Source organism: Triticum urartu, chromosome 6A (assembly GCF_056163025.1).
Source record: "Triticum urartu cultivar PI428250 chromosome 6A, HENAU_Tu73, whole genome shotgun sequence".
NCBI lineage: Eukaryota > Viridiplantae > Streptophyta > Magnoliopsida > Poales > Poaceae > Triticum > Triticum urartu.
In genome coordinates this window covers 568,288,463-568,311,587 of record NC_141878.1, presented here as the reverse complement: position 1 = coordinate 568,311,587, position 23,125 = coordinate 568,288,463, and the positions used below count along the sequence as shown (strand labels likewise).

General features: G+C 41.8%; 1 pseudogene; it reads left to right on the top strand.

Moving 5' to 3' along the window:
* The window catches only part of LOC147966403 (uncharacterized), a 35,172-nt pseudogene extending 12,880 nt beyond the window's left edge, over window positions 1-22,292 (top strand).
* The last annotated feature ends 833 nt before the right edge of the window (window positions 22,293-23,125 follow it).

The window sequence follows — 23,125 nt, the reverse complement described above, 5'->3', positions numbered from 1 at the left end:
TTGTATTCTTTCAAAAATACGATTTTGAGATTAATCTCATACCTCTTTTCTCATATGATGTGTTTCATTGGCACTATCACAAATATCAGGTGGATGCACATCAATAATTCTTTAGACCAAACCTCTTAAGTTTTTTTTCTTTTCAAAATACACTAATTCTACATACATGTTGGGGAACGTAGTAATTTCAAAAAATTTCCTACGCACAAGCAAGATCATGATGATGCATAGCAACGAGAGGGGAGAGTGTGATCTACGTACCCTTGTAGACCGACAGCGGAAGCGTTAGCACAACGCGGTTGATGTAGTCGTACGTCTTCACGGCCCGACCGATCAAGCACCGAAACTACGGCACCTCCGAGTTCTAGCACACGTTCAGCTCGATGACGATCCCCGGACTCCGATCCAGCAAAGAGTCGGGGAAGAGTTCCGTCAGCACGACATTGTGGTGACGATCTTGATGTACTACCGTTGCAGGGATTCGCCTAAGCACCGCTACAATATTATCGAGGACTATGGTGGAAGGGGGCACCGCACACGGCTAAGAATATGATCACGTGGATCAACTTGTGTGTCTAGGGGTGCCCCCTACCCCCGTATATAAAGGATCAAGGGGGGGTGCGGCCGGACAGGAGAAGGGCGCGCCAGGAGCAGTCCTACTCCCACCGGGAGTTGGATTCCCCCCCCCCCTTTCCTAGTTGGAATAGGATTCGGGGGGGGAAAGAGGAGAGAGAGAAGGAAGGGGGGGGGGGGCGCCGCCCCCCTCTCCTTGTCCTATTCGGACTAGGGGGGAGGGGCGCGCGGTCCAGCCCTGGCCACCTCTCCTCTCTTCCACTAAAGCCCACTAAGGCCCATAAACCTCCCGGGGGGTTCCAATAACCTCCCGGTACTCCGATAAAATCCCGATTTCATCCGGAACACTTCCGATATCCAAATATAGGCTTCCAATATATCAATCTTTACGTCTCGACCATTTCGAGACTCCTCGTCATGTCCGTGATCACATCCGGGACTCCGAACAAACTTCGGTACATCAAAATGCATAAACTCATAATATAACTGTCATCAAAACCTTAAGCGTGCGGACCCTACGGGTTCGAGAACAATGTATACATGACCGAGACACGTCTCCGGTCAATAACCAATAGCGGAACCCGGATGCTCATATTGGCTCCTACATATTCTACGAAGATCTTTTATCGGTCAGACCGCATAACAACATACGTTGTTCCCTTTGTCATCGGTATGTTACTTGCCCGAGATTCGATAGTCGGTATCTCAATACCTAGTTCAATCTCGTTACCGGCAAGTCTCTTTACTCGTTCCATAATACATCATCTCACAACTAACTCATTAGTTGCAATGCTTGCAAGGCTTATGTGATGTGCATTACCGAGAGGGCCCAGAGATACCTCCCCGACAATCGGAGTGACAAATCCTAATCTCGAAATACGCCAACCCAACATGTACCTTTGGAGACACCTGTAGAGCACCTTTATAATCACCCAGTTACGTTGTGACATTTGGTAGCACACAAAGTGTTCCTCCGGCAAACGGGAGTTGCATAATCTCATAGTCATAGGAACATGTATAAGTCATGAAGAAAGCAATAGCAACATACTAAACGATCGGGTGCTAAGCTAATGGAATGGGTCATGTCAATCAGATCATTCATCTAATGATGTGATCCAGTTAATCAAATAACAACTCTTTGTCCATGGTTAGGAAACATAACCATCTTTGATTAACGAGCTAGTCAAGTAGAGGCATACTAGTGACACTTCGTTTGTCTATGTATTCACACATGTATTATGTTTCCGGTTAATACAATTCTAGCATGAATAATAAACATTTATCATCATATAAGGAAATAAATAATAACTTTATTATTGCCTCTAGGTCATATTTCCTTTAGTCTCCCACTTGCACTAGAGTCAATAATCTAGATTACACAGTAATGATTCTAACACCCATGGAGCCTTGGTGCTGATCATGTTTTGCTCGTGGAAGAGGCTTAGTCAACGGGTCTGCTACATTCAAATCCGTATGTATCTTGCAAATCTCTATGTCTCCCACCTGGACTAGATCCCGGATGGAATTGAAGCGTCTCTTGATGTGCTTGGTTCTCTTGTGAAATCTGGATTCCTTTGCCAAGGCAATTGCACCAGTATTGTCACAAAAGATTTTCATTGGACCCGATGCACTAGGTATGACACCTAGATCGGATATGAACTCCTTCATCCAGACTCCTTCATTTGCTGCTTCTGAAGCAGCTATGTATTCCGCTTCACACGTAGATCCCGCCACGACGCTTTGTTCAGAACTGCACCAACTGACAGCTCCACCGTTTAATGTAAACACGTATCCGGTTTGCGATTTAGAATCGTCCGGATCAGTGTCAAAGCTCGCATCAACGTAACCATTTACGATGAGCTCTTTGTCACCTCCATAAATGAGAAACATATCCTTAGTCCTTTTCAGTTATTTCAGGATGTTCTTGACCGTTGTCCAGTGATCCACTCCTGGATTACTTTGGTACCTCCCTGCTAGACTTATAGAAAGGCACACATCAGGTCTGGTGCACAGCATTGCATACATGATAGAGCCTATGGCTGAAGCATAGGGAACATCTTTCATTTTCTCTCTATCTTCTGCAGTGGTCGGGCATTGAGTCTTACTCAACTTCACACCTTGTAACACAGGCAAGAACCCTTTCTTTGCTTGATCCATTTTGAACTTCTTCAAAACTTTTTCAAGGTATGTGCTTTGTGAAAGTCCAATTAAGCGTCTTGATCTATCTCTATAGATCTTAATGCCTAATATGTAAGCAGCTTCACCGAGGTCTTTCATTGAAAAACTCTTATTCAAGTATCCCTTTATGCTATCCAGAAATTCTATATCATTTCCAGTTAGTAATATGTCATCCACATATAATATCAGAAATGCTACAGAGCTCCCACTCACTTTCTTGTAAATACAGGCTTCTCCAAAAGTCTGTATAAAACCAAATGCTTTGATCACACTATCAAAGCGTTTATTCCAACTCCGAGAGGCTTGCACCAGTCCATAAATGGATCGCTGGAGCTTGCACACTTTGTTAGCTCCCTTTGGATCGACAAAACCTTCTGGTTGCATCATATACAACTCTTCTTCCAGAAATCCATTCAGGAATGCAGTTTTGACATCCCTCTGCAAAATTTCATAATCATAAAATGCGACAATTGCTAACATGATTCGGACAGACTTAAGCATCGCTACGGGTGAGAAGGTCTCATCGTAGTCAATCCCTTGAACTTGCCGAAAACCTTTTGCGACAAGTCGAGCTTTGTAGACAGTAATATTACCGTCAGCGTCAGTCTTCTTCTTGAAGAGCCATTTATTCTCAATTGCTTGCCGATCATTGGGCAAGTCAACCAAAGTCCATACTTTGTTCTCATACATGGATCCCATCTCGGATTTCATGGCTTCAAGCCATTTTGCGGAATCTGGGCTCACCATCGCTTCTTCATAGTTCGTAGGTTCATCATGATCTAGTAGCATGACTTCCAGAACAGGATTACCGTACCACTCTAGCGCGGATCTCACTTTGGTTGATCTACGAGGTTCAGTAGTATCTTGTTCTGAAGTTTCATGATCATTATCATTAGCTTCCTCACTAATTGGTGTAGGTGTCACAGAAACAGGTTTCTGTGATGTACTACTTTCCAATAAGGGAGTAGGTACAGTTACCTCATCAAGTTCTACCTTCCTCCCACTCACTTCTTTCGAGAGAAACTCCTTCTCCAGAAAGTTTCCGAATTTAGCAACAAAAGTCTTGCCTTCGGATCTGTGATAGAAGGTGTATCCAATAGTTTCCTTTGGATATCCTATGAAGACACATTTCTCCAATTTGGGTTCGAGCTTATTAGGTTGAAGCTTTTTCACATAAGCATTGCAGCCCCAAACTTTCAGAAACGACAACTTTGGTTTCTTGCCAAACCACAGTTCATAAGGCGTCGTCTCAACGGATTTTGATGGTGCCCTATTTAACGTGAATGCGGCCGTCTCTAGAGCGTATCCCCAAAATGATAGCGGTAAATCAGTAAGAGACATCATAGATCGCACCATATCTAGTAAAGTACGATTACGACGTTCGGACACACCATTACGCTGTGGTGTTCCGGGTGGCGTGAGTTGCGAAACTATTCCACATTGTTTCAAATGTACACCAAACTCATAACTCAAATATTCTCCTCCACGATCAGATCGTAGAAATTTTATTTTCTTGTTACGATGATTTTCAACTTCACTCTGAAATTCTTTGAACTTTTCAAACGTTTCAGACTTGTGTTTCATTAAGTAGATATACCCATATCTGCTTAAATCATCTGTGAAGGTGAGAAAATAACGATATCCGCCACGAGCCTCAACATTCATCGGACGACATACATCTGTATGTATGATTTCCAACAAATCTGGTGCTCTCTCCATAGTATCGGAGAACGGTGTTTTTGTCATCTTACCCATAAGGCACGGTTCGCAAGTACCAAGTGATTCATAATCAAGTGGTTCCAAAAGCCCATCAGTATCGAGTTTCTTCATGCGCTTTATACCGATATGACTCAAACGGCAGTGCCACAAATAAGTTGCACTATCATTATCAACTCTGCATCTTTTGGCTTCAACATTATGAATATGTGTATCACTACTATCGAGATTCATCAAAAATAGACCACTCTTCAAGGGTGCATGACCATAAAAGATATTACTCATATAAATAGAACAACCATTATTCTCTGATTTAAATGAATAACCATCTCGCATCAAACAAGATCCAGATATAATGTTCATGCTCAACGCTGGCACCAAATAACAATTATTTAGGTCTAATACTAATCCCGATGGTAGATGTAGAGGTAGCGTGCCGACCGCGATCACATCGACTTTGGAACCATTTCCCACGCGCATCGTCACCTCGTCCTTAGCCAATCTTCGCTTAATCCATAGTCCCTGTTTCGAGTTGCAGATATTAGCAACAGAACCAGTATCAAATACCCAGGTGCTACTGCGAGCATTAGTAAGGTACACATCAATAACATGTATATCACATATACCTTTGTTCACATTGCCATCCTTCTTATCCGCCAAATACTTGGCGCAGTTCCGCTTCCAGTGACCGGTCTGCTTGCAGTAGAAGCACTTAGTTTCAGGCTTAGGTCCAGGTTTGGGTTTCTTCTCTTGAGTAGCAACTTGCTTGCTGTTCTTTTTGAAGTTTCCCTTCTTCTTCCCTTTGCCCTTTTTTCTTGAAACTAGTGGTCTTGTTGACCATCAACACTTGATGCTCCTTCTTGATTTCTACCTCCGCAGCTTTCAGCATTGCGAAGAGCTCGGGAATAGTCTTATTCATCCCTTGCATATTATAGTTCATCACGAAGCTCTTGTAGCTTGGTGGCAGTGATTGGAGAATTCTGTCAATGATGCAATCATCTGGAAGATTAACTCCCAATTGAATCAAGTGATTATTATACCCAGACATTTTGAGTATATGCTCACTGACAGAACTGTTCTCCTCCATCTTGTAGCTATAGAACTTATTGGAGACTTCATATCTCTCAATCCGGGCATTTGCTTGAAATATTAACTTCAACTCCTGGAACATCTCATATGCTCCATGACATTCAAAACATCGTTGAAGTCCCGATTCTACGCCGTAAAGCATGGCACACTGAACTATCGAGTAGTCATCAGCTTTGCTCTGCCAGACGTTCATAACATCTGGTGTTTCTCCAGCAGCAGGCCTGGCACCCAGCAGTGTTTCCAGGACGTAATTCTTCTGTGCAGCAATGAGAATAATCCTCAAGTTACCGACCCAGTCCGTGTAATTGCTACCATCATCTTTCAACTTTGCTTTCTCAAGGAACGCATTAAAATTCAATGGAACAACAACACGGGCCATCTATCTACAAACAAACATAAATAAGCAAGATACTATCAGGTACTAAGTTCATGATAAATTTAGGTTCAATTAATCATATTACTTAAAGAACTCCCACTTAGATAGACATCCCTCTAATCCTCTAAGTGATTACGTGATCCAAATCAACTAAATCATGTCCGATCATCATGTGAGATGGAGTAGTTTCATTGGTGAACATCACTATGTTGATCATATCTACTATATGATTCACGCTCGACCTTTCGGTCTCCGTGTTCCGAGGCCATATCTGCATATGCTTGGCTCGTCAAGTATAACCTGAGTATTCTGCGTGTGCAACTGTTTTGCACCCGTTGTATTTGAACGTAGAGCCTATCACACCCGATCATCACGTGGTGTCTCAGCACGAAGAACTTTCGCAATGGTGCATACTCAGGGAGAACACTTCTTGATAATTAGTGAGAGATCATCTTATAATGCTACCGTCAATCAAAGCAAGATAAGATGCATAAAAGATAAACATCACATGCAATCAATATAAGTGATATGATATGGCCATCACCATCTTGTGCTTGTGATCTCCATCTTCGAAGCACCGTCGTGATCACCATCGTCACCGGCGCGACACCTTGATCTCCATCGTAGCATCGTTGTCGTCTCGCCAATCTTATGCTGCCACGAATATCGCTGCCGCTTAGTGATAAAGTAAAGCATTACAGCGCGATTGCATTGCATACAATAAAGCGACAACCATATGGCTCCTGCCAGTTGCCGATAACTCGGTTACAAAAACATGATCATCTCATACAATAAAATTTAGCATCATGTCTTGACCATATCACATCACAACATGCCCTGCAAAAACAAGTTAGACGTCCTCTACTTTGTTGTTGCAAGTTTTACGTGGCTGCTACAGGCTTAAGCTAGAACAAATATTACCTACGCATCAAAAACACAACGATAGTTTGTCAAGTTGGTGCTATTTTAACCTTCGCAAGGACCGGGCGTAGCCACACTCTGTTCAACTAAAGTTGGAGAAACTGTCACCCGCTAGCCACCTTTGTGCAAAGCACGTCGGGAGAACTGGTCTCGCTAAGCATACGCGTAATGTCGGTCCGGGCCGCTTCGTCCAACAATACCGCCGAACCAAAGTATGACATGCTGGTAAGCAGTATGACTTATATCGCCAGAACTCACTTGTGTTCTACTCGTGCATATAACATCAACACATAAAACCTAGGCTCGGATGCCACTGTTGGGGAACGTAGTAATTTCAAAAAAATTCCTACGCACACGCAAGATCATGATGATGCATAGCGACGAGAGGGGAGAGTGTGATCTACGTACCCTTGTAGACCGACAGCAGAAGCGTTAGCACAACGCGGTTGATGTAGTCGTGCGTCTTCACGGCCCGACCGATCAAGCACCGAAACTACGGCACCTCCGAGTTCTAGCACACGTTCAGCTCGATGATGATCCCTGGACTCCGATCCAGCAAAGTGTCGGGGAAGAGTTCCGTCAGCACGACGGCGTGGTGACGATCTTGATGTACTACCGTTGCAGGGCTTCGCCTAAGCACCGCTACAATATTATCGAGGACTATGGTGGAAGGGGGCACCGCACACGGCTAAGAATATGATCACGTGGATCAACTTGTGTGTCTAGGGGTGCCCCTGCCCCCGTATATAAATGATCAAGGGGGGGTGCGGTCGGCCAGGAGAAGGGCGCGCCAGGAGGAGTCCTACTCCCACCGGGAGTAGGATTCCCCCCCTTTCCTAGTTGGAATAGGATTCGGGAGGGGGAAAGAGGAGAGAGAGAAGGAAGGGGGGGCGCCGCCCCCCTCTCCTTGTCCTATTCGGACTAGGGGGGAGGGGTGCGGGGACCAGCCCTGGCCACCTCTCCTCTCTTCCACTAAAGCCCACTAAGGCCTATAAACCTCCCGGGGGGTTCCGATAACCTCCCGGTACTCCGGTAAAATCCCGATTTCACCCGGAACACTTCCGATATCCAAATATAGGCTTCCAATATATCAATCTTTATGTCTCGACCATTTCGAGAATCCTCGTCGTGTCTGTGATCACATCCAGGACTCCGAACAAACTTCGGTACATCAAAATGCATAAACTCATAATATAACTGTCATCAAAACCTTAAGCGTGCGGACCCTACGGGTTCGAGAACAATGTAGACATGACCGAGACACGTCTCCGGTCAATAACCAATAGCGGAACTTGGATGCTCATATTGGCTCCTACATATTCTACGAAGATCTTTTACCGGTCAGACCGCATAACAACATACGTTGTTCCCTTTGTCATCGGTATGTTACTTGCCCGAGATTCGACCGTCGGTATCTCAATACCTAGTTCAATCTCGTTACCGGCAATTCTCTTTACTCGTTCCGTAATACATCATCTCACAACTAACTCATTAGTTGCAATGCTTGCAAGGCTTATGTGATGTGCATTACCGAGAGGGCCTAGAGATACCTCCCCGACAATCGGAGTGACAAATCCTAATCTCGAAATACGCCAACCCAACATGTACCTTTGGAGACACCTGTAGAGCACCTTTATAATCACCCAGTTACGTTGTGACGTTTGGTAGCACATAAAGTGTTCCACCGGCAAACGGGAGTTGCATAATCTCATAGTCATAGGAACATGTATAAGTCATGAAGAAAGCAATAGCAACATACTAAACGATCGGGTGCTAAGCTAATGGAATGCGTCATGTCAATCAGATCATTCATCTAATGATGTGATCCCATTAATCAAATAACAACTCTTTTTCCATGGTTAGGAAACATAACCATCTTTGATTAACGAGCTAGTCAAGTAGAGGCATACTAGTGACACTCTGTTTGTCTATGTATTCACACATGTATTATGTTTCCGGTTAATACAATTCTAGCATGAATAATAAACATTTATCATGATATAAGGAAATAAATATTAACTTTATTATTGCCTCTAGGGCATATTTCCTTCAATACATTCATATCTCCTCCGAATTAAACAGCCGGAATATTCGACTTTTGTAGTTTAATACAAACTTACTGTCCAGCTATGAAATTTGAGTCTTCAAACATATTGTATGAGCCAAAATTTCATATATTATTCAAAATTAAGCGATAACTACTCTTACATGTTGTCCTTCCCTTTGTGATTACATCCTTCTTAATTTAATTAGGTTCATGTGTATGAGCCAAACTTTGAAACTTTCGGTATATACAAATATAATATAAGGTTATTTCATACGACACAATTCCAATGATTGTGTGATAGTGTGCATGCCTACGATTATGTTGTAGTAATCCTTCTCTTGGACCAAACATTAATAACATCCTTTTTTGTCTTATCATGTCATTTGTATAGAGATTTTCGATACATGTCAATATATAAATATTTTCCTCAATCTATTTCAGTATATACAAATGTGGAAATAACTAGCCCGTGTTGATACACGGGTTGACGACTAGTAGACCTAATCGTAACAAGGAATCATATGCATATGAGCAATGCATTAGTGGCAAACATCATGCAAAGTTGACAAGTTTTATAACAGTCAGTTTCACACGATTGTCGAGGACTCCTCCCCCTCATGTCTGATGAGTCGTCCTATCTTTCGGGAGAGGATACTTTGCGGACCGCCTCTCTCATGCATGTCCGGCGTTCAAATCATCTTTTCATATGCCTCAAAATCAAAGTTATCGGGGTTATATTTTAATGAACCACCCCCACCCACCCGGCCCCCTCATGTCGAAGTTATCAGGGTTATGTTTTAGCGACCCCCTCTCTCATGTTTTCATATGCCTCAAAATCAAAGCTATCGGGGTAATGTTTTAACGAACCACCCCCTGACCCCTCATCTTGAAGTTATCGGGGTTATGTTTTAACGACCCCCTCTCTCATGTTTTCATATGCCTCAAAATCAAAGTTATTGGGGTTATGTTTTGACGACCCCCTCTCTCATGTTTTCATATGCCTCAAAATCAAAGTTATCGGGGTTATGTTTTAACGACAAGATGAATACAAGCTTTATACACAAGATGAATACAATATTTATACACAAGATGAATACACAATTCAACAAATGAACCAACCATCATCCTATTAAAAAAACTCAACATACAACAAATGGACACCTTTTGTCGAACAACGGAGGGACGATCAGGGACCAACTCCACGGAGATGCAACACCACAGCATGTAATTCCACCGAGTGAAAAAAAATTAGGCAGACTTAGTGATATTTGCATAGTGGCAGAAAACAAATTCATGATGCAACCTTTGAGGCAAGTAAAATGTATGCTACAACAGTTTTTCATGGCAAGCATGTACTAATTACCCTCAACAAAACTCCATTACTGATCATCATCCAAAGATGCGCATATTTTTTGCAAACCTCAAGGCAAAATGTAAAGTATTAATACTGCCAATTTCAGACTTAGAGAAAAATAGCATGGCTCTTCAAACTAGGTCACACATAAAGCATTGACACTTCAAACTAGCTATCACATAAAGCAAAAAAGAAGTATATTTTTCGCCAAAATACAACACATGACAAAGTTTCCTCTATTTAAAAAGTAGTTCTCTGTTTTCAAAAATCATTCCCTCCATATAGAAACTCTTGTAAAATAATGTGGGTTTTAAAATTTTCTCCCAATCCTTTTAATTATCTTATAAACATCAGTTGTAATATTTTCATAATGATTTGGCCTCAAAAACATTGTTTTATTAGTATTCTCAAACTCTAGAATGACCCTATTGCACTAGAACTATTTCAAATAATTCTTTTCAAATGCCACGAATTTTTTGAGAAGTCCTCTGATGCCTATAGATCATTTTTATGCAAAAACCCACTTTGGTCATTTGAAAATTTTGAGCACAACTTCCATTTTTCAATTTTGGTCCAATCTTGGCATTGAACTACAACCCTATTTTTCATTGCTCAAATAATTCTCAATTTTTTTCATCTTATAGTCCTTCCAACTAAACCCTTAAGTCCAGAAGGGCACCCCCAATTTCATGTTGCAAGTCCACCAAATAATTCCCTGTAGTTTTTGTCCAGAACTAAATTCTAATAAAACTTGCACTAAAAAGTTTTTCCTTTTATCAAACTACCTTGACCATCATCACTAACATCCAAGGAGACATCATCCTGCCAAGTTTCACATACAACAAAGTTCCCTAGCTAGCTCTAGCATTTCATCAAACAGCTTGTGGACATGGTTGAAACCTTGCACTATCTGAAACCTTGCAACGCTCTGAACCAACTTGACCATCATCACATGCATCCAAGGAGGAAGGAGGGAGGAGAGGGGTGTGAGGGAGGAAGGAGTACCAGCTGGTCGGCCGGCTGTGGAGCGATGGCGTCGGGGCAGGGCATGTGATATGTCTCCAAGGTATCTATAATTTTTCATGGTTCCATGTTGTTATATTATCATTCTTTGATGCTTTAAAATCATTTCATAGCAACTTCATATCATTTTTTGGGACTAACCTATTGACATAGTGCCCGGTGGTAGTTCTTTTTTTGCTTCTTTTTTACTTGGCAGAAAATCAATACTAAATAGAGTCCAAACACAGCAAAACTTTTTGGAGATTTTTTCTAGACCAGAAGACACATGTTGGGCCAAGGAAGTACCAGAGGCGGGCTCCGAGGGGAGCACAACCCACCTGGGCGCGCCTTGGTGGGTTGTGCCCACCTCGGCCGCCCCCACACCGCCTCTTTGCTCTATAAATACCCCGAAAATCCAAAAACCCCAGGGAAGTCAAATCCTAGGGAAGTCAACAAAACACAATTCCAGCCACCGCAAGTTCCACAAACCACAGATCCAATCTAGACACCATCACAGAGGGGTTCATCATCCTCATTGGTGCCTCTTCGGTGATGCGTGAGTAGTTCATTGTAGATCTTCGGGTCCATAGTTAGTTGCTAGATGGCTTCCTCTCTCTCTCTTTTGATTCTCAATACAACAGTCTATTGGAGATCTATTTGATGTAACTCTTTTTGTGGTGTGTTTGTTGGGATCCGATGAACTTTGAGTTTATGATCAGATCTACTTTATCCATGAAATTTATTTGAGTTTTGATCTCTTATATGCATGATTTCTTATAGCCTCGTATTTCTTCTTCGAATATTTGATTTAGTTAGGCCAACTAGATCGATTTTTCTTGCCATGGGAAGAGGTGCTTTGTGATGGGTTCGATCTGATATGGTCCTCCTTTACAACGAGAAAGGGTGGCATCCAAGTGTTGGGCTTATAGTTGGACAGTACTTAGCTCATCACGATGCTAGAGTTCCCCATCCCCATGCCCATGCGTGCCACCCATTGTTGGTTGAGGTTGACCATGACCAAGCACGCACGGGCGCGGGGGGGGGGGGGGGGGTCGGGGCACCTAGACCTGGGTTCCATGGTGAAGCTCCTCTGACTATTTCGTGTCCTCTAGATTCGGTGATCCCAGATTTGTGTTCAGCATTGCCATATGTAATTTTGATATGGTGTCAGATTGAAATAATATTTCATTAGATTTTCTGCCTTAATTGTGCCCATATGTAATTTTGGCACACATTTAAAACTTCCTTTTATAAATTTGTATATTTGATGTCCATTTAAATATTTTAAATTTACGTGCACGGACCATTGGCCCCTTATATTGTGGGAGCGTAAAAAATCGTATACACGCGAATAGTTTCCATGTGATGTAGCAAGTCATGTTTGAACGCTTCTTGTGCGACGCACGTCATCTCGCTGAGCTCATCAAGCCGTGAAATATGAATGGGCCGACACATGTCATCTCAGAGAGCTCAACAATCCATCAACGGTGTTTATAGCATATGCCGAGTTAAGAAAAAAATTAACTTCTACAGGAAAAATAGAGCCCATTAGTAAGGATTCCCTACCGATAACGAGCCAAGTGCACCAACGGACTCGTTATTAATAAATATGCACAACTTACACACCAAATTGGTGACCCTCACTCATTATTTTCATCCCATCTCACAACCTAGACCAGTACCGGGCTCCCGGCTCAATGCAACTACATACTGCGTACAAAAATTATTAAACTTCTCTTTGCTGCCCCAGTATGATGCCCTCGAGGCCTCTTGCACTCTTCGGATACCACAATCGGAACTCCCCTATACCCCATTGTACTTGAGCCACCACAACGTCTCCCCTACCAGAGCCCCTCTCCCCATATCCGAGAAAGTGAACCTAGGTCTCGGATCCAGACTGTTGGATGTCACATACCCCTCAAGCATGTGGCCTCCACTAGTAGTGAGATCGGTGGTTGTATAGCTTGATGTGATGAGTAGTGGGAGTGTCTCAGGTGCCCAGTGGCTTGCGGTGGGAGCACTTGCACCAATGTGCAGGTTTTCTGAGTCGTGCTACAATGACGTGTAGAGGAACCTACAGATGTCAAGATCCCAAGGCTGATGCCTCCAAGCAATCGACTTTTCCCCGTGTGGCCTCCCACTAACAGACCTGCCTCCTGCAACCTTCCCGAACTAGATTCACATGCCTTGATGGTGACAACAAGGCGATCAGCAACATCGAGTAGTTATTAGAGCGACGTGGCATGGTGCTCCACCTGTCGGACAACATCACATCACTGACTGGGAAAAGTTACGACCATTCATTGGTATAGTACACACAACACTAATAGGGTAAAACTGATGGTACTCAGAGGTGATTCCCAACATTGATAATGAGTTTAAAAAGCAAGATTCTAATACCAATAATACAAAATTCACCCTCTAATCCGCCACCCTCTCCCAAACTGGCAATGCCTTAACCCCCACCCCCACCCCAACACATGAACACAACACACACATGTTGTCCCACTCTCATCCACCGGAGCCCCCCTTGGCCTCCTCCACTAGAGCCCCCCGCTTCTCTCACACGAAGCCCCTGAACCCCTTTCTCAAATGTGGGGGACTCACCTCCCAGATCTAGGAGTCTTTGAGTCCCCCCCCCACTCGAGTGTTGCACCCCTTCAATCATCCCTCCACCACCCATGGAGTACTCAGTGGTGGTGCGAGTGGGAGTAGTGTGCTACCGGGAAGCAACACATGTTCCAACGGCTCGTGGTTAAGCACATTGTGTTTCTAAAGTTGTGCCAAAATTTCCATATATGTGAACTGGATGTGGTTCCATATATTCAGGGTTGAATATGCTTCCACCAGCAGTAGTATTCACACTAATAATAGTGAATGAGTTCTTTCTCACATTCTGCGGTTGTCAGCCTATGATACAACCTGAGATTGTCCTCCTCTGTATCAAGCACTGGACTTCTTCTTGGGCGAGGCTTCGCTCTCCACGAAGATGGAGGGTCTCCATCTCCATGTGTGTTTATATTGGATGAATCGCCCAAGGATTAATTACAAGATATGGTATCAAACTGGAAGAATATTGCATAAGATTTACTCCCTTAATTGTGCCCATATGTAATTTTGGCACCCATTTAAACTTTCCTTTAATAACTTTGTAAATTTGGCATCCATTTAAAACTTCTAAATTTACACGTTCAACCATTGGCACCTTGTATCTCAAGAGCACGACATATTGTACGCATACAAATGGTTTCCACACAACGTAACAGTTCGCTTTGGAATACTTCATGTGTGACACACATCATCCCACTGAGCTCGATCATCAAGGCTCACAAATGATTTGAGTGAGCACAAGTCAATGTTGCTCCTATTCAACAGGTCAAAGAAAGACACCATTAACCAGCGACCTGAAAAGCCATGGATGATGTTTGTAACATATGCCCTATTAAGTGAAAAAAGTAAGCATATAGGGCCTAAAATAGCGTCCATAACCATAAGTAGTGATTCCTTATCGCTAGTGGGTCAATTGCACCAACGTACATGTGACTCGTATGATATGTACAACTTACGCACCAAAGTGGTGAGCCGAAGTGGTTATTTTTATCCCTCCTAGCATATGCCGGCCGGGAGGACCCAACTTGCTCGGATAGCATATGCCGGCTGGGAGGACCCAACTTGCTCAGAATAGCACAACCAAAGTGGTGAGCTGAAGTGGTTATTTTCGGGCTGTAGTTAGTCTCTGATGACCAGGGCATGACCGGGTAGCAAGGGCGGTTAGGCTAGTACCTGGACCGAAAGGACATGTGGCTCAGCCATAGTTGCTCGAAAGAGTGTGTGTCCGGGAGCTTAAAAAAAGCCTAATGCCATGACATGCGCAAAAGGACGGGTCGACTCGGGCAACCCAAGTAGGAACACCCAAGTAACAACACAACGAGGCAACCAACCTACAAAGCTACCTCCCAAAGGCTGGTTTGGCTTATGTTTTAATTTCCATTTGGTCATTCACATCTGATCATTTATATTGTGTCCGTGTGTATTATTACTCATGCTAATGGCCTTTGGGGATGATTTATAGAACAAACATGTGCTGACGTGCTGCCCATAGTGTTGCTTAACTTCCTGGCTTCAATTTCAAATTAAGCAATGGGTCATCTAGTGAAGATAAAATATGGAGCAAATAAAAGGCTTGCACACTTTTGCTTCTTATTTGGTTCTTGTTGGCTGAATGCGACTAAAATTTACATGAAAATGTGACAAAACTAAACTATAACTCATCTATGTGATCATTCCAACTGACAATAAATTAAAACGGGAAATTCATTTGGCCATCTTTTTATAAAACCATAAGCCCAATGTTTGTACAAAATAATAAAGCATTTCAAATATTTTTTTATTTAAGATTCTTTTTCACATGGTCAAATATTATAATATACATTCTCTCACATCAAAAATAGATATCTATAATATTTTGAGAACTTCAATTTATAATTTTTTAAAATCTGTGAAAACCATGATAATATTATCACAGCGAATGGACATGTAGCCTAGTGGTTACATTGACCTTAGTAGCACCCCAGGTCATGGGTTCGACTCCCAGTGGGAGCGGATTAAACAGGTGTGGGCAAAAAATTCCAGAATAAAAGGACTGTAGGGTTGTGGCTCTACAGTAAATATTATCACATCTATATATTTGAGCCCAAAATTCTTCCAAATTTATCCAAGCTTTATAATGGAGCTCAAAACCTTCCCTAGTAAGGACATCACATAGTCATGTTTAAAATTTCCAAAGTACATAGAAAATACACAAAAGGCAAATTAATTAACATAGACTTGCTTAACATAAGATCTACCTAAGAATCCAAGAAACACGATATGCACCATATGCCCCGTAGATCCTAGATGCAAGTCACCCGTAGATGTCATTCAAAACAAGTTCATGCTCAAATAGGTTGCACTGTTTTTGACTACTAGCAAAGTGGCCCGTCCGATGTGAAGGCTAGAAATCTATAAAGTGGTATCACATTCACAAATATGAGCCTTTTCCGAGCATAGTTTTGACTTGGGTATGTTTGATTTAATCACGGGTATATTAATATATATGTTATGTAGTAATCTACTGTGTTGTTATGCATAGTGTACTAACCTTTTTTGTAATCAATGATTCTTATTTGTACCAGCAAATAATAATAATAATAGTTTCTATTTGTGTTAGTTTCTAGCCTTTTGATCATAGTAATATTATATTAATAGCGTTAGAGTTTGATTTTGAAATACATGCGTTTATGCATCTGCTTCTGTTAATTAAGACAATGCAAACCATCCATACAAATTATTATGAAACGATGATTCTCATTTTTAATTGGATGCTTACAAAATAAGATTTAGTTGTACACTAACTCCCTAATCAAAGAATGTGTTCAATTTCCCAACATACTATTTTCATGTCTAGATGGCCACTTCATCTTGCTACTGCTCATGTCTTTCTAGGAATGGTTACGGACATCCCCTTTTGTCCTTGTGCTCTTGCTACACAATCGTGCGCACAATCCCAAGTATGTAATTTGAACTCTAATTTATCTTTCCCTTGTTGTAACTAATAATAAGTTCATGAAAAAAATTGGTTTGCATTGCGCACACACACACACTGTGCTAGTGAATTCTTAATGGATCATTTTAAAAATCAAAATCATTGCAATAAAAGTTTAATAAAATTCACATCTTCAAAGAAAATTATTGTTGGCTCAATAATGAGATGTTTTCGTGAGAGAGATTCTTTAAAAACCCGCCAACTAAGAATTCACAAAAGCGTTGTAAAAAAATATAAATTTGGTACTGCAACTTTTACTCACTGATCCAGCATCACCCTTGGTAATCATATGTTAGGTATCATAACTAGATTAGATTACTATAAACATATGTCTATGGCCGAGTAGCTGGATAATATTTTCCTAATATAAACATATGTAATGACCTTATTTACACCATATTAGTTCTTACATTCTCGACACATGCTCAAGCTATATATAATCATGCTGTCAAATTTTTACTATAATTTAATACATAATTTTAGGGCATGAACAATGATTGATCAGATGATTTTACCTTCTTTATTTCACACTACTTAGATAGGACAAAAAGTTCTGCAATACATTGCCTCTTAGTATCATCTGAATTCAATAACCGCTTATATGCGTCAAATAATATGTGTTCCCAAATGTATTGAAATAAGGTGGGATTAAAATATTGAAGGAAATATGCCCTAGAGGTAATAATAAAGTTATTATTTATTTCCTTATATAATGATAAATGTTTATTATTCATGCTAGAATTGTATTAACCGGAAACATGATACATGCACCTGTTTTGCCTACTAATGGCGCACTACAGGTGCGCCACTAGCATCACGCCATTAGAATTTTTTACGAATGGCGCACCACAGTGCGCCATTACTATCTGGCTTAGTAATGACGCACCACGTAGAAGTGCGTCATTACTAATAATCTTTTTCAAAAAAAAATTCATATTTTTTTTCTATTTTTTTCTTAATCTCGAGTCACTATGTCTTAATCTCGGGTCAATATGCTCAATTTCAAGTCAAATCGTACTCTTTGGTCAAACTTACCGAAAGGTCACCCATCCTCACACTACTCCAGCCGGAGCACGCTTAACTTCACAGTTCTATCCAACCCCAGCACCAGCTCACTTCACAGGCACTTGTTGATATATATATATCATATCAATCCTATTAAACCTTGTTGATGTCTAGGACTTTGTTCATATTCATGAGTGTGATGAAATTTTCAAAAAATATTTCAAACTTCCCGGTCATATTACGTATCATATTTTGAAAAAAATTCAATTTTTTTAAATCATTTTATTTCTGTTACTAGTGCACACCTAGCAAATGGTGCGCCACTAGTAAGTTTGAATTTTTTTTCATTTCCCCCCTCTAGATCTTAAAAGGCCTGCATCTTTCGTTCTATTAGGTTTTTGGGGATCTTGAAGGTGTTGAACGTGGTTCCCCCGTTCAATTCCTATGTAACTTTTAGAGTATATGATTTTTCATATAAAAAACTTTTTAATCCGAGTTCGTATGCAAAAGTTATGCCCATTTTACTAAATTCCAGAGAGATTTTGCAAATAAAGTCAAAATTTATATTTGTAAATTTTCCCAACAATTAGACCACATATCACATGGGAAACTTATTTTCTTTTATTTTTTTGACATATCCATCATTTTCTTTTATTTGTTAAACTGAAAAGGCGGTCCACGGGGAGGCGGGGTGCATTTAGCACCAGGATTACTAATGGTGCACCTGATGTGTGGTGCGCCATTACTAACTAATTTTTTTTAATTTGTTTTCAAAACTACTAATGGCGCACCTGTATCTGGTGCGCCACTGCTTTATAGCAGTGGATCACATCATTAGGAGAATGATGTGATTGACTTGGCCCATTCCGTTAGCTTAGCACTTGATCGTTTAGTATGTTGCTATTGCTTTCTTCATGACTTATACATGTTCCTATGACTATGAGATTATGCAACTCCCGTTTACCGGAGGAACACTTTGTGTGCTACCAAACATCAAAACATAACTGGGTGATTATAAAGGTGCTCTACAGGTGTCTCTGAAGGTACTTGTTGAGTTGGCGTATTTCGAGATTAGGATTTGTCACTCCGATTGTCGGAGAGGTATCTCTGGGCCCACTCAGTAATGCACATCACTATAAGCCTTGCACGCATTGTAACTAATGAGTTAGTTGCGGGATGATGTATTACGGAACGAGTAAAGAGACTTGCCGGTAACGAGATTGAACTAGGTATTGAGATACCGACGATCGAATCTTGGGCAATTAACATACCAATGACAAAGGGAACAATGTATGTTGTTATGCGGTTTGACTGATAAAGATCTTCGTAGAATATGTGGGAGCCAATATGAGCATCCAGGTTCCGCTATTGGTTATTTACCGGAGACGTGTCTCGGTCATGTCTACATATTTCTTGAACCCGCAGGGTCCGCACGCTTAAAGTTTGGTGACGATCGGTATTATGAGTTTTTGTGTTTTGATATACCGAAGGTAGTTCGGAGTCCCGGATATGATCACGGGCATGACGAGGAGTCTCTAAATGGTCGAGACGTAAAGATCGATATATTAGACGACTATGTTCGAACACCGGAAAGGTTCCGGAAGGTTTCAGACATATACCAGAGTACCGGGGGTTACCGGAACCCCCCAGGGGCTTAATGGGCCTACATGGGCCTTAGTGGAAATAGAGGGCAGCAAGGGGAGTGTGGGGCGCCCCCCAAGGCCCAAACCGAATTGGTTTAGGGCAAGGGGGGCCGGCCCCCTCTTTTCTTCTCCTCCTCTCCCTTTCCTACCACCTCTCCTACTCCTACTAGGAATAGGAGGAGACCTACTCCTAGTGGGAGTAGGACTCCCCCTTGGCGCGCCTCTCCCTGGCCGGCCGCCTCCCCCCTTGCTCCTTTATATACGGGGGCAGGGGGCACCCCATAGAAACAACAATTGATCATTGATCGTTTAGCCGTGTGTGGTGCCCCCCTCCACCATAATCCACCTCGGTCATATCGTAGCGGTGCTTAGGCGAAGCCCTACATCGGTAGCATCATCATCACCATCACCAAGACGTCGTGCTGACGGAACTATCATGTGAAGCTTTGCTGGAATAGAGCTCGCAGGACGTCATCGAGTTGAACGTGTGCAGAACTTGGAGGTGTTGTGCGTTCGGTACTTGGATCGGTCGGATCGTGAAGATGTACGACTACATCAACCGCGTTGTGCTAACGCTTCCGCATTCGGTCTATCCGGGTACGTAGACATACTCTTCGCTCTCGTTGTTGTACATCACCATGATCCTATGTGCGTGTAGGATTTTTTTGAAATTACCACGTTCCCCAACAGTGGCATCCGAGCCAGGTTTATGCGTAGATGTTACATGCACGAGTAGAACACAAGTGAGTTGTGGGTGATACAAGTCATACTGCCTACCAGCATCTCATACTTTGGTTCAGCGGTATTGTTGGATGAAGTGGCCCGGACCGACATTACGCGTACGCTTGCGCGAGACTGGTTCTTCCAACGTGCTTTCCACACAGGTGACTGGCGGATGTCAGTTTCTCCACCTTTAGTTGAACCGAGTGTGGCTACGCCCGGTCCTTGCAAAGGTTAAAATAGCACTAACTTGACCAACTATCGTTGTAGTTTTTATGCGTAGGTAAGAACGGTTCTTGCTTAGCCCGTAGCAGCCACGTAAAAACTTGCAACAACAAAGTAGAGGACGTCTAACTTATTTTTGAAGGGAATGTTGTGATGTGATATGGTCAAGACATGATGCTATATTTATTGTATGAGATGATCATGTTTTGTAACAGAGTTATCGGCAACTGGCATGAGCCATACGGTTGTCGCTTTATTGTATGCAATGCAATCGCCCTGTAATTGCTTTATTTCATCACTAAGCGGTAGCGATAGTCGTAGAAGCAATAGTTGGCGATACGACAACGATGCTACGATGGAGATCAAGGTGTCGCGCCGGTGGTGATCATGACGGTGCTTTAGAGATGGAAATCAAAGGCACAAGATGATGATGGCGATATCATATCACTTATATTGATTGCATGTGATGTTTATCCTTTATGCATCTTATTCTGCTTTGTTTGAAGATAGCATTATAAGATGATCTCTCATTAAATTTCAAGGTAAAAGTGTTCTCCCTGAGTATGCACTGTTGCCAACGTTCGTCGTGCGAAGACACCACGTGATGATCGGGTGTGATAAGCTCGACGTTCATCTACAACGGGTGTAAGACAGTTTGACACACGCAGAATACTCGGGTTAAACTTGACGAGCCTAGCATATGCAGATATGGCCTCGGAACACTGAGACCGAAAGGTTGAGCGTGAATCATATAGTAGATATGATCAACATAGTGATGTTCACCATTGAAAACTACTCCGTTTCACGTGATGATCAGTTATGATTTAGTTGATATGGATCACGTGATCACTTAGATGATTAGAGGGATGTCTATCTAAGTGGGAGTTCTTAAGTAATATGATTAATTGAACTTAAATTTATCATGAACTTAGTACCTGATAGTATTTTGCTTGTCTATGTTATTGTAGATAGATGGATCGTGTTGTTGTTCCGTTGAATTTTAATGCATTCCTTGAGAAAGCAAAGTTGAAAGATGATGGTAGCAATTACACGAACTAGGTCCGTAACTTGAGGATTATCCTCATTGCTGCACAGAAGAATTACGTCCTGGAAGCACCGCTGGGTGCCAGGCCTGCTGCAGATGCTGTTGATGATGTTAAGAACGTCTGGCAAAGTAAAGCTGATGACTACTCGATAGTTCAGTGTGCCATGCTTTACGGCTTAGAACCGGGACTTCAACGACGTTTTAAACGTCATGGAGCATATGAGATGTTCTAGGAGTTGAAGTTAATATTTCAAGGAAATGCCCGGATTGAGAGATATGAAGTCTCTAATAAGTTCTATAGCTGCAAGATGGAGGAGAATAGTTTTGTTAGTGAACATATACTCAAAATGTCTGGGTATCCTAATCACTTGACTCAACTGGGAGTTAACCTTCCTGTTGATAGTCTCATTGACAGAGTTTTTGAATCACTGCCACCAAGATACAAGAGCTTCGTGATGAACTATAATATGCAAGGGATGAATAAGACAATTCCCGAGCTCTTCGCAATGCTAAAGGCAGCGGAGGTAGAAATCAAGAAGGAGCATCAAGTGTTGATGATCAACAAGACCACCAGTTTCAAGAAAAAGGTTAAAGAGAAGAAGAAGGGGAACTTCAAGAAGAACATCAAACAAGTTGCTGCTTAGGAGAAGAAACCCAAGTCTGGACCTAAGCCTGAGACTGAGTGCTTCTACTGCAAACAGACTGGTCACTGGAAGCGGAACTGCCCCAACTATTTGGTGGATAAGAAGGATGGCAAGGTGAACATATGTGATATACATGTTATTGATGTGTACCTTACCAGAGCTCGCAGTAGCACATGGGTATTTGATACTGGTTCTGTTGCTAATATTTGCAACTCAAAACAGGGACTACGGATTAAGCGAAGACTGGCTAAGGATGAGGTGACGATGCGCGTGGGAAATGGTTCCAAAGTCGATGTGATCGCCGTCAGCACGCTACCTCTACATCTACCTTCGGGATTAGTTTTAGACCTGAATAATTGTTATTTTGTGCCAGCGTTGAGCATGAACATTATATCTGCATCTTGTTTGATGCGAGACGGTTATTCATTTAAATATGAGAATAATGGTTGTTCTATTTATATGAGTAATATCTTTTATGGTCATGCACCCTTGAAGAGTGGTCTATTTGTGTTAAATCTCAATAGTAGTGACACACATATTCATAATGTTGAAGCAAAAATATGCAGAGTTGATAATGTTAGTGTAACTTATTTGTGGAACTGCCGTTTGGGTCATATTGGTGTAAAGCTCATGAAGAAACTCCATACTGATGGACTTTTGGAATCACTTGATTATGAATACTTGGTACTTGCGAACCATGCCTCATGGGCAAGACGACTAAAACGTCGTTCTTTGGAACAATGGAGCGAGCAACAGATTTGTTGGAGATCATACATACTGATGTATGTGGTCCAATGAATATTGAGGCCCGCGGCGGGTATCGTTATTTTCTCACGTTCACAGATGATTTGAGCAGATATGGGTATATCTACTTAATAAAACATAAGTCTGAAACATTTGAAAAGTTCATAGAATTTCATAGTGAAGTGGAAAACCATCGTAACAAGAACATAAAGTTTTTACATCTGATCGTGGAGGAGAATATTTGAGTTACGAGTTTGGT